Source organism: Sapajus apella, unplaced genomic scaffold (assembly GCF_009761245.1).
Source record: "Sapajus apella isolate SASKATOON/1434 unplaced genomic scaffold, GSC_monkey_1.0 scaffold3, whole genome shotgun sequence".
NCBI classification, from domain to species: Eukaryota; Metazoa; Chordata; class Mammalia; order Primates; family Cebidae; genus Sapajus; species Sapajus apella.
In genome coordinates this window covers 18,041,927-18,054,248 of record NW_022436943.1, presented here as the reverse complement: position 1 = coordinate 18,054,248, position 12,322 = coordinate 18,041,927, and the positions used below count along the sequence as shown (strand labels likewise).

General features: G+C 40.8%; 1 long non-coding RNA gene across 1 annotated transcript in view; it reads right to left on the bottom strand.

The window, feature by feature from the left end:
- Window positions 1–10,251: 10,251 nt before the first annotated feature.
- The window catches only part of LOC116531565, a 12,527-nt gene continuing 10,456 nt past the window's right edge, over window positions 10,252–12,322 (bottom strand). The window contains exon 3 of the long non-coding RNA XR_004260480.1: window positions 10,252–11,238. This is a non-coding gene — a long non-coding RNA (uncharacterized LOC116531565). The remainder of the gene's footprint in view (window positions 11,239–12,322) is intronic.

Below are 12,322 nucleotides of genomic sequence, written 5' to 3'. Positions count from 1 at the left end.
CAGGAGGGATAAAGCTGGGGAGGTAGTGGGGATCATCCCTTATAGGACCTCCGGGATAACACTTTGATGGAAGACACTTGAGGTGTCACTGCATTGTGGCTACTGAACAGACAGGCAGAAAGTAGGTGTGAGTAGACAGGTTAGCAGATTTATATTCAGGATGCAGTAGTGCGGAGGAGACCTGATGATTGGCTGAAACCTAAAGAGGGAAGTTTTGCTAGTGGAGAAGTTAAGAGAGTCAAGGATCTGTTTTGGGAGATAAAACTGGGGGAGATTCAGTAACAGATTGACTATGGAGTATGAGGGAGAGGAGGAGTTCAAGGATGCCCACACTTTCCAGTCTGGCAACTGAATGCTCAATGGTCACATCTACCAAACAGGGAGTAACAAAAAAAGAGTCAAGTTTGGGATGTGGGTAAGAGGTTGGGAAATTAAGAGTTCAATTAGCAGAGATATGAGGCCTTTGTGAAATCAAAAGAGGTCAATTATTCAGATGAATAAATGGAACCTGAGCTCAGAGGCGAGGTTTGGCCTGCAGATAGAAACATGTAAGTTACTTGAGTAGACAGCAACTGAGGTCCTGAGTCTGGACTTCATCAGATAGGCATGATTGACAATTGTGTGGGAATGTCATCCCACAGAATCGGTATGATCTCATACTAATAGACTGGGGGAACCCAGTGAGGCCTGCCTCTTCAAATTCTTCTTGGTTCCCCTTTGCAGCATTCCTTCCTCCTGCGGGACCCTTCTGAAACGGGAGTCTTATGACCTACAATCAGACAAGGCAGACCAGAGAATTTATTTATAGCCAGCTACAAGATAGAAATATAGGGGAAGATCCCTACCTTGGCGAGAAAAACAGCAGAGGAAAGGAGGGCAGAAGAAGGTCAAAAAGAGAAATTCCATTTTCTGGAGGGTTGCAGTGCCCCAACATTATAACAAAACACTGTGACAAAGGCTATGGGAGATATGAGCCAGGAATACATATATTCTGATATACACGTATGCATCATATCACATCACAAGTACATTTCTTGATGGAAAGGGGCCGTAGTTTACTCACTTTCATTTTCTCAAATCTATGAACATCTGAACTGCTTCCTGCTGTTTCTGTCCTGGTCACAGTCTCCCAGCGTGGGAGCCAGGTTACCTTCCTCTCGGCCACCTGACCCCAGAAGCGCGACTGGCGCTGCCCCATCTCTTACGGGGACTACCTGTAAGTGATCTTTCTGCCATCTGTCTGCCACCTGTCCCTAGCAGCGCGACTGGCGCTGCCAGTCACCCGGGCGCTGCTCCATCAACGGTGACTACCTGAGCCTGGGAACGCACCAAGTTTCTCTGAGCTCTTCCGAGTAGGGAAAATGAAAAGAGGCAATTATTCCACAGAAGCTACCATAAGGGATAAGCGCTGTGGCGTCCGCGAACCGCTACTCCAACGTCGGGACTGTTCCTGGTCACCCCAGCACAGCTTCAGATAACGTGGCAGCAGGAGTCACCCAGGTGGGGCCTCTGCCCCTTGCGCTGACCGCGCACCGCGCCCGCTCCTGTGGAGGGAAGGAAGCGCCCACCGAACCCAGAGAGGGTGGCGAGGGGGTCGGGGAAAATAAAGGTCTCACCTCGAGTCGGAGGGCGTCCTGCCAGCTGGGTGCTGGTGCCATCCAGGCTCAGTGCTTTGGGAGGCAGAGGGGCTGCCTGGGACCGAAAGATCCCCGCTTCGTAAGCCCATCAGTGAGGGGCCGTGGTTGCTTTGCCGGGCCCCGCCCCGACTGTGCCCCGCGGGGGCTCTGCCAGGCCCGGGTCCTCACCGCAGGAGCCTCAGATCTGGCCTCTTCTTTCTCAGTTCTGGTTCTTCTAACTTCTTTCTCCTGCTCACCCTTTCTTCTCTAAATCTTTTTAAAATTCAATTCCTCTTTTTCTCTTTTCTTCTTTGCACTTTCATTCACTCACATTTTCCCATTTCGCCTTCTTTTATCCTTTCATTTTTCCGTAGTGCCATTTGACAGAACACAAATTGGAGCTATGACTTCGGTTGATCAGCTTTTATTTGCCAGCGCTATTCCTGGTAAACTTATAGAAATTTTTTTTTAAAATAACCAGTAGCCAGGGCTAACTCTTCTTTTTCTCAGCAATGTATTTAGATACCATTTATCGAGAACTGACTATGCTTTCAGCAATTGTGGTTTTATATGCATTATTTTAGTTAAATGTTGCTCAAGGTATGTATAATTAGCTTCATTATACAGATGAAGAAACTGAGGTTCAGAGAAGGTAAGTGATTTGTCCTCAGGTCACGCAGCAAGAGCAGAGAGTGAAACACACTGAACCCAAAGTGTTGGGGCGTAAAAAACGACACCCCAAAATTAAGACCTCAGAAGCAGCCTCACACACACACAAAAGTTATCTGACCTCTCTTGCCTTCCTGTCTCTGACCCCACATTCTCCCCCAAGACTTGCCTTAGAAACTGGAATTCCTCTTCCCTACAGCAGGTCCTAGAAACCTAAAGATATTATTCTAATCCCCCCAACTTTTTGTGTAAAAAACACCATGTGACTGAGCGCGATGGCTCAAGTCTGCAATCCCAGCACTTTGGGAGGCCGAGGCGGGTGGATCATGAGGTCAGGAGTTCGAGACCAGTCTGGCCAACATAGTGAAACCCGTTTCTACTAAAAAAAAAAAAAAAAAAATACAAAAAAAATTAGCCAGGTGTGGTGGTGTGCACCTGTAATCTCAGCTACTCAGGAGGCTGAGGCTGGAGAATCACATGAACCCAGGAGGTGGAGGTTGCAGTGAACTGAGATCACGCCATTGCACTCCAGCTCGGGCAACAGTGCGACACTCCATCTCAAAAACAAACAAACAAACACATAAAGAAATTATCGGCCGGGCACGGTGGCTTATGCCTGTTATCCCAGCACTTTGGGAGGCCGAAGCGGGCAGATTACAAGATAAGGAGATGGACCATCCTGGCTAACACAGTAAAACCCCATCTCTACTAAAACTACAAAAAAAAAAAAAAAAATAGCTGGGTGTCATGGCATGCACCTGTGGTCCCAGCTACTTGGGAGGCTGAGGCAAGAGAATGGCTTGAACTGGGGAGGCAGAGGTTGTGGTGAGCCGAGATGGCGGCATTGCACTCCAGCCTGGGAGACAGAGCCAGACTCCATCAAGGAAAAGAAAAGAAAAAAAAGAAGGGAAAGAAAGGAAGGAAAAAGAAAGATGAAAGAAGAAAGAAAGAGAGAGAAAGAAAGAAAGAAAGAAAGAAAGAAAGAAAGAAAGAAAGAAAGAAAGAAAGAAAGAGAGAGAGAGAGAGAGAGAGAGAGAAAGAAAGAAAGAAAGAGAAAGAAAGGAAAAGAAAAGAAATTATTTGACTCACTTTTTCTGATTGTAGGTCAGAAGACCCCCATTCCAGAGAGAGTCTTGCCCAGTGCCCAGAAGGAAGGAATGCAGCAGAGAAGCCAAATAAAATCTAAACAGACAGGCTTTGCTGGGTTTCCCCACAGTCTATCAGCATTACATTATACACTTTTGGTCCAATCCTATTTCTACACAGCCAGCTATACTTTGAATTTAAACATAAAAATGGACTGTTCTCCTGTATTTTGGGTCTCCATGTCACTTAAAACTATGATCAAATGAATTCGTATTCTTCTCTCCTATTAATCTGTCTTATGTTAGTTGATTTTCAGCAAACATTCAAAGAACAAAGCAGGAATTTTCCCTTTGGTTCTACAGAAGTCTGCATGCAGAGAATATGTGGTACAAGGAGGTTACATTATACTAGGTACAAGGACTAGTTTATGGTCCTTGAAATGTTTCCTCTTCTTGAAGGGGGTGCATCATGGCATATACATCATCATAATGCAAAAAGTGTTTCACAGATATCAGCTGTCCTAGGAACAGAAAAGTGAGCTATTTGGTTCCTTCCTTAGGAAGCGATTGTTTCTCTTCATTTAATTAAAGGACAAGATATTGTCACAATCATGTTGCCAATGAAACACTTCCCAGAGATGAATGATGTGAACTGTGGACCCAATTCTCACACCCCACAAAGAGCAAGAAACTTGCCTTTAATTGGGTAAAGAATGATGCCTTGGGTATCTGGTTTGGATATCTCTATTTGCCTATTAGATGATATTTTTGTTTTGTTGAATTTTAAAGACAAGCCTTCAGAAACTAGCTATTTGGTTCTTCATTGTCAATCATCTTAAAACAAAACTCTTGCCAAGTGCAGGGTGACAAGTGTTAATTCATAACTAAATAAAATTTTCCAGGCTTTTGCAGAAATGCCATCCATCATCTTTTAACCTTTTTAAATGAATGTGATCCCACTGATTTGGCAAAGCTGCTAAAATCAGTGTAACCAATTTGAAGCAAGAGAGATTAAATATCACCTATCTTATTCCCTCAAATTATGACATTTCAAGCTACCTGTGTCAGGTGAACAAGAAGCTCATTTTTTTTCTAGAGGCCTTAGCATCTACCTCCCAGTTGTTCTGAGGTAACTTAGATTTGTTCAACCCAAAGAGGCTGTTCTGCTTCCAAGTGCCTTCCTGAAAGCAAAATGCAAAATCTGCCAGTGCACAGGGAAGTCTTAGTGTTTAGACTCGATTGTGGCAAAGCTGCAAACTGGTCTCACAAATCCAAAAAATCTTTTGTCCAATGTTGTGAAATGTAGTTCAGAAAGCTGCAGAGATCTCAGTACAGGACGCATTACCCCTGAGGTCCCAAAGGGGCAGTTTTTAGTACTACAGTCCCATCTGCAGCCACTGTTCCCAACCCTAAGGACATCTGCTGTGTCCAGGTGGTTGTGAGGGGCACGGGAGAGTAGCACAAACTCTGCTTCCTGGCATGATGTCCAGCTCCTCACTCTTCCAACCTTCCCTAAGGGGAGTTCCCTCTTGGAGGCCTTTGGTATCCTTTCCTGTCAGCTGACTTCCATCTATGAGAGAGGCTGTAATTACGCTGAACCTCAGAATGAAGGAGAGGTGAGATCCAATGCCCCTGACACCTCCCCAGACAGCTGAGTGTACACAAGAGAGTTCTAGGGAAGGGTGGCCTTTGTGAAGCCACAAGAAGGTTTGTTATTCTTTCCCGAAGGCAAGGATGACAGTGCTTACTTGCCCTGTATTTGCATAATAAAGAGAGGCCACCACAGGAATGGGTGGGCAATTTCCCTCCCTAGAAATCATGGGCCTCTTGCCAGCCACACTTAGTCTTTGGAGTTGACTTCTTTTAAATGACCTGTCTCTTCATTTAAAAAAAAAAAACATGCCAAGATATTCTCGGTTAATTGTTAATGATTTAAGTAGGCTCCGGCATAAAGTAATCAAATTTATATACACCATGGCAGCTGGTCAGGGTGGAGTGTCCAGGATATCTAATAAGGTCTTATGTTTTGCCACCACAATAAAGTATCATATTCACATTGTACTACATAAAACGTTCTCAAACCAAGACAACTGAGAAGTTACCTCCTTCCTCTGAACTCCTGCGTAGCATTCTACTGTTGGAACCACTCACTGGATGCTTTACATTTATGGTTTTGTGTATATGCACGCACACGTATTCTTCCTCACCTCATGTCAATTTTGGTACCAAGTCATAAGTGGCTTATGCATGGGCATCATTGCAGTTATTCTTTGACCCTCCCACAGTGACTGAGTAGAAATTCAGCAATGCTTTAATTGTTAGGTGAGGCAATTTCTTTTTCTTGTATCTTCTAAAATAAGCATACATCTTTTCTTAGCCTTGTAAGACCAAAAGGATCAGTAACATTTCACATCCAGAACACATGACTACTGTAAAAGGAGCCACAGAGGCTAAGTCTGCCTTGGACTTGGAAAAGACAGCTGAATAATGACCAGGACTAAGAAACTATTTAACATCCCACTTTCGATAGCAATGGTTTTACAAACCTCACAGTTGTTCTGAGGTAACTCAAATTTGTTCAGTCCAAAGAGGCCGTTCTGCTTCCAAGTGCTTTACTGAAAGCAAAATGCAAACTCTGCCAGTGCACAGGGAAGTCTTAGTGTTTAGACTCGATTGTGGCAAAGCTGCAAACTGGTCTCACAGATCCAAAAACTCTTTTGTCCAATGTTGTGAAATGTAGTTCAGAAAGCTGCAGAGACCTCAGTACAGGACGCATTACCCCTGAGGTCCCAAAGGGGCAGTTTTTAGTACTACAGTCCCATCTGCAGCCACTGTTCCCAACCCTAAGGACATCTACAAACAAGAAGATGCAGCATACAAACTTTAGCAAAAAAGTGCCCCAGTGAGAAATGGGAAGCAGGAATTAAGAGACCCAACAAAAGCACTGCTAGGTTATCCGTTTTTAGAAACATTAATCCCACTCTTAAAGTCAGATAAATCCTTGTGAACATTAAAATAAAACTCAGAGGTCTAATAATTCTAAGAAATTTGCTTTTTCAGGTTTCTATGTTTGATGACTATTTCAACTGATATTGGTACAAGTATGAAAAGGAATGATGTTGACACAATTTTAGAAACAGGAATATGAAACATACCTGACAACCTAACATCTTACTGTATATATAGGAATTGACAGGCATCATGATCAGAGTCAATAGTGTTGATCTGCAAGTCAGGCAATGCCACAATCTGAGACAAAAGAAATCCACAAAATGGCCTCAGAAAAAAACTGTGCATACTTATGGACAGAGGGAGACTGCAAATGATAAAGCAAACAGGACAAAGGTAGATAACTGGTACACTTGGGTAGTCTATGAAAAAGTTCTATGTACTCCTGACCTCAGCTGATCCACCCACCTCGGCCTTTCAAAGTGTTGGGATTACAGGTGTGAGTCACCGCACACAGGAGAGAGCCAATTTCTGCTCTCGTATTATCTCCTTCTCTCTGCTCTTTAAAAAGATTTTCTCTAATGTTCTCTTTCCAGCTTCTCACATAGGATGGAAAAAACTGTTTTCAATTTAGTTGTTTAGATGTGATTTTTAAATGATCTTTATTTTGAAACAATTTCAAACACAGGCAAGTGACAAACAAGAATGCATTAGAGTCAACAGCAAAATGAATGAAGTAGAAGGAAAAATTAGTGAGCTTGAAGACAAGCTATTTGAAAATACACAGGCAGAGGAGACAGAAAAAGGAATAAAAAAGAAGCATGCCTGCAAGATCTAGAAAATACCCTCAAAAGTGCAAAACTAAGAGTTATTAGCCTTAAAGAAGAGGTAGAGAGATCAGGGTAGAAAGTTTACTCAAAGAGTTAATAACAGAAAATGTTTTAAACCTAGAGAGAAGTATCAATATTCAAGTACAATAAAGTTACAGAACACCAAGCAGATTTAAGCTAAGTAAGACTACCTGAAGGCATTTAATAATCAAATTTCCAGTGGTGAACAATAAGTAAAGGATCCAAAAAGCAGTAAGAGAAAGAAACAAATAACATACAATGGAGCTCCAATACATCTGGTAATAGACTTCTCAGCTAAAACTTTGCAGTCCAGGCGAGAGTACCATGACATATGTAAAGTGCTGAAGGAAAAAAACTTTTATGCTAGAAAATTATATCCAACAAAAATATCCTTCAAACATAAAAAAGAAATAAAGGCTTTTTCAGACAAATGAAAGCTGAGTGATTTCAACAATACCAAGCATGTCCTACAAGAAATGCTAAAGGGAGTTCTTCAATATGAAAGAAAAGGATATTAACAAGAAATAAATCATTGAAGGTACCTAATTAAATGGTAAAAGGAAATACACAGACAACTAGAAAATATCATGACACTAATTGTTGTACGTAAACTACTCATATGATGAGCAGGAAGACAAAAACATTAACCCGTCAAAAATAATAAGTACAGAAACCTCTCAAGACATATACAGTATAATAGAGATAGAAAATAAAAAGTTTAAAAAGTGGGGAGATAAAGTGTAGAGTTTTTATTAGTTTTCTCTTTGCTTGTTTGTTTGGCTGTTTTTGCAATTAGAGTTATGTTGTCATCAGCTTAAAATAATGGATTATAAGGTGTTATTTGTGGCTGGGTGCAGTGGCTCGCGCCTGTAATCCCAGCACTTTGGGAGGCCAAGGTGGGTGGATTGCCTGAGATCAGGAGTTAGAGACCAGCCTGACCAACCTAGTGAAATCCTGTCTCTACTAAAAATACAAAAAATTAGCCATGCATGATGGCAGGTGCCTGTAATCTCAGCTACTCGGGAGGCTGAGACAAGAGAATCACTTGAATCCAGGAAGTGGAGGTTGCAGTGAACCGAAATTGAGCCATTGCACTCCAACCCAGGACACCACCTTACCCCAGTTATATTATTGCTTGTATCCAAAAGACAGGCAAAAGCAAATGCTAGCAAGGACATGAAGAAAAGGCAACCCTTGTACAGTGCTGGTGGGAATGTACATTATTAACATAGCCGTTATGGAGAACAGTATGGAGCTTCCTCAAAACACTAAAATAGAGCTACCGAATGATCCAGCAATCTGACTGCTAGACATATACCCAAAAGAGAGGAAATCAGCATATTGAAGCAATATCTTTACTCTTAGGTTTATTGCAGCATAATAGCCAAGATTTGGAAGCAAACTATATGTCCATCAACAGACAAATGAATAAAGAAAATTCATACATATACATGATGGAGTATGATTCTGACATAAAAAAGAATGAGATCCTGTCATTTGCAAGAACTGGAGGACACGGTTGGAACTGGAGGACATTGTTAAGTGAAATAAGCCAGGCACAGAAAGACAAACTTCATATGTTCTTACTCATTTGTGGGCACTAATAATTACAATAATTGAACTCATGGATATAGCAGAATGATGGTTGGGAAAGGTAGAGGAGAGGCAGGGGGAGTGGGGGTGGTTAATGGTACAAAAATATACTTCGATGGAATAAATAATATCTCACATTTGATAGCACAACAGGGTTACTGCAGTCAACAATAATTTATAGGACATTTTCAAATAACTAAAAGTGTATCACTGGAATGCTCTTAACACAAAGAAATAATAAATGAGGTAATTATTATGCATTATATGAATATATGAAAATATTTCATGTGCCCTATACATGTATATATATACTATATGCCCATAAAATTTTTTTAAAATTTAAAAAATTTTAAATGAGAAATATGATAAATCCAGAAAAAATACATCGTATTATAATAACATATGATTTATTTTCACACTATTACAGTAGCAGCAGGTGTCACTTTTCCAGATGGCCTTTCTTTGTTTCTCTGCCATACTCTCTTGTTTGTGCAAAGACCAGTCTAGCACCCAACAAGACCCTACACTGTCAAAGCGAAATAAATGTTTGTTGAATGAAAAAAAAATACACCAGGTAGTTCTTCAAATTTATTTGACCATGGAGCTAATGTTTTACGAGCCTCTGTCTAGAAAGCCTAATTCTCAACAGAACATATTTGGGAAAATATTGGCTTACAATATTAAAAACATAATTCAACAAGTAATTATGAGCATAAATTATATTCTAGCCCTACAGTAATCAATCTATGCTTATAGAAAAGTAGGCTAAAGTTCTAATTTCAAGTAGTTTGTAGGCTTTTGGGAAATAAACAACAGAAAATACGTAGCAAGTCACAGCGGTTTACACAGAATATAAATGAGCATTTGCCTTAGACGAAATAATTATTTAATATTCAATATAGAGTCTGACACATTTATTCAATTCAAGTTTCTGTTTTGGTGACCAGTCACCATTTCATTTTTAAGGATGTAAAATATTTAGCAGGAGAAGAACCCTTTCTTTCAAACTACAGTATTCCCCAGTGAAAGTCAAAAGAAAGAAATGTTATCTCAGTCGACTCATACCTTTAATTTTACTCTTTCCTTCTCTTTCAGTAGTGAATAAAACAACTGCCTGACTAAAGAGGGGGTATCTTATGGTTTAAATGACTAAAGATACACCCTATAATCCCAGCACTTTGGGAGGCCGAGGCAGGCAGATCATGAGTTCAGGAGATTGAGACTATCCTGGCCAACATGGTGAAACCCTGTCTCTACTAAAAATACAAAAAAATTAGCTGGGTGTGGTGGTGGACACCTGTAGTCCCAGCTACTTGGGAGGCTGAGGCAGGAGAATTGCTTAACCCAGGAGGCGGAGGTTGCAGTGAGCCAAGATCCCGCCACTGCCCTACAGCCTAGGCGACAGTGCGAGACTGCATCTCAAAAAAAAAAAAAAAAAAAAAATCCACTAACCAAAATAATGAAAAAGAATCTCTAGAAACAAGTTTCAAACTAAAAATATGTAAATGTTCTGGACTTTTTTATTTCTCAATTTTTTCAGCCACATCATAAATGTTTAGATTGACAAATATGATCCAAATAAAATCAGATAGTGACATAATGATCCCCTTAAAACAAATGTCATTTTGATGCAATTAATTTTTTATTCTTCTTTGGCACCTGCTAAGCTTCTTTCAAATGAAAAGATATTCTCTTGCTGGCATGTTACTGGTGTAATGCCCTCAAATATGTTAATATCACTCAGGATTTTGTTCCTAAGTACATTTTAACTGAGTTATCTCGAGTTGGGATATAAACAAAATGACTTCAACAAATAAATGTTTGAAAGGAAAATTTCTTGAGATGCTTCTTTGATGATGTAAAGTCAAAGGTTTAATTATATTTCCTTCAGCAGTAACCTGAAGATGGGTTTCCATTCTTAAAGAAAAATACAGAAATGCCTATTTCATTGCCATTTATTCTTTTTTTGACCCAATTAAAAAAAAGACAAAGTAACAGTGGGTTCATAAAAGTTATTTTACAAAGGAAAATTGAGTGTCCTTCTGAGGGAAGGCAGATATAAACATACTGGTTTAAACATTTTTAAAAATAATGTGTAGAACATACTTTCCACCTGGTACTTGCCAGAAAGAGAAAAGTCTGACAATTGACCCGATATTGGTGCATTTTCACCTTACTGGTCAACAGCTGTCAGCTCCTGCAGAGTCCTATCAGGCGCCTAAACAACTATACCCCTGCTAAGCCACCTTCAAAACATACCTCCCCAAGTCCCTAGTGATACTAAAGTTAGGAGGAGACATTTAACATGTTTGCAAAATTTCAGGTTTTAATTACAAATATACTTAGGCAAAGTTCTGTGATCTCCTTTCAGCTGTACCCTGGACACATATCTGGCTTATGTCCACTTTGCCCAGTTGTCTCCTTGAAAATATCAGGTCTTTCTGTCTGTATGTCTCAGCTTTTCCAGAAAGGAAGCTGTGGTGAGGCAAGAGACTTCAGTAGAATAATTTGTAAAGATATTAAAATTTTATCTTATTCTTCCTTTTGTGTAAGGCTCAGGATAGAGTGAGAACTTTTCCGCCACTTCCTTAACATTTTTTATGCAAGGTGTTTCATCCTAGAGGTTTCTCTTACAGAGGAGAAATAAGAGTTTGTTTTGTACTGCAAGGCCTGAAAGACATCCCAGAGGAAGCCTCTGAGACGGGGAAGAGGAAGGCCATAGGAGCGCGGCAGGATTGGGAAGAGGCTGATGTTCAAGAGTGGTACAGCTGGCTGGGCGCGGTGGCGCACCCCTGTAATCCAGCTACTGAGGGAGGAGAACCGCTTGAACCCAGGAGGCAGAGGTTGCGGTGAGCCGAGATCGCGCCATTGCACCATTGCGCTCCAGCCCGGGTAACAAGAGCGAAACTCCGTCTCAAAAGAAAAACAAAAAATGGGCCGGGACAGGCGCGGTGGGTCATGCCTGTAATCCCAGCACTTTGGGAGGCCAAAGCAGGTGGATCAGGAGATCAAGAGATGAAGACCATCCTGGCCAACATGGTGAAACCCTGTCTCTGCTAAAAATACAAAATTAGCTGGGCGTGGTGGCACGCGCCTGTAATCCCAGCTACTCGGGAGGCTGAGGCAGGAGAATCGCTTGAACCCGGGAGGTGGAGGTTGCAGCGAGCCGAGATCTCGCCACTGACGACAGAGAGAGACGCCGTCTCAAAAATAAATAAATAAATAAAAATAAAAAATAAAAAAAGGAGTGGTGCAGTCTCCTGCTCCGTAGAAATGCTGAACTCTAATGGGAGCACCAAAACTCTAAAAGGGTCTTTTTGCTATTAATGAAATAAAATTGATGTAATTTCTTTAATGTTTATTCTTCTATTCAAAGTTTGAGGAACTATAAGAACAACATTTGATAATTTCTTTTAGATACTTTTTTTTTTTTTAATCTGAGACTATTTAGTTTAATCGTCTGCCTAAATCAAAATGTACGGGGTAGGTCATTAGGCCTACTCATGTTCCATTAACATCATTTTTTTTTTTTTTAGGAAAAAAAAAAAAAGAAGAAAGA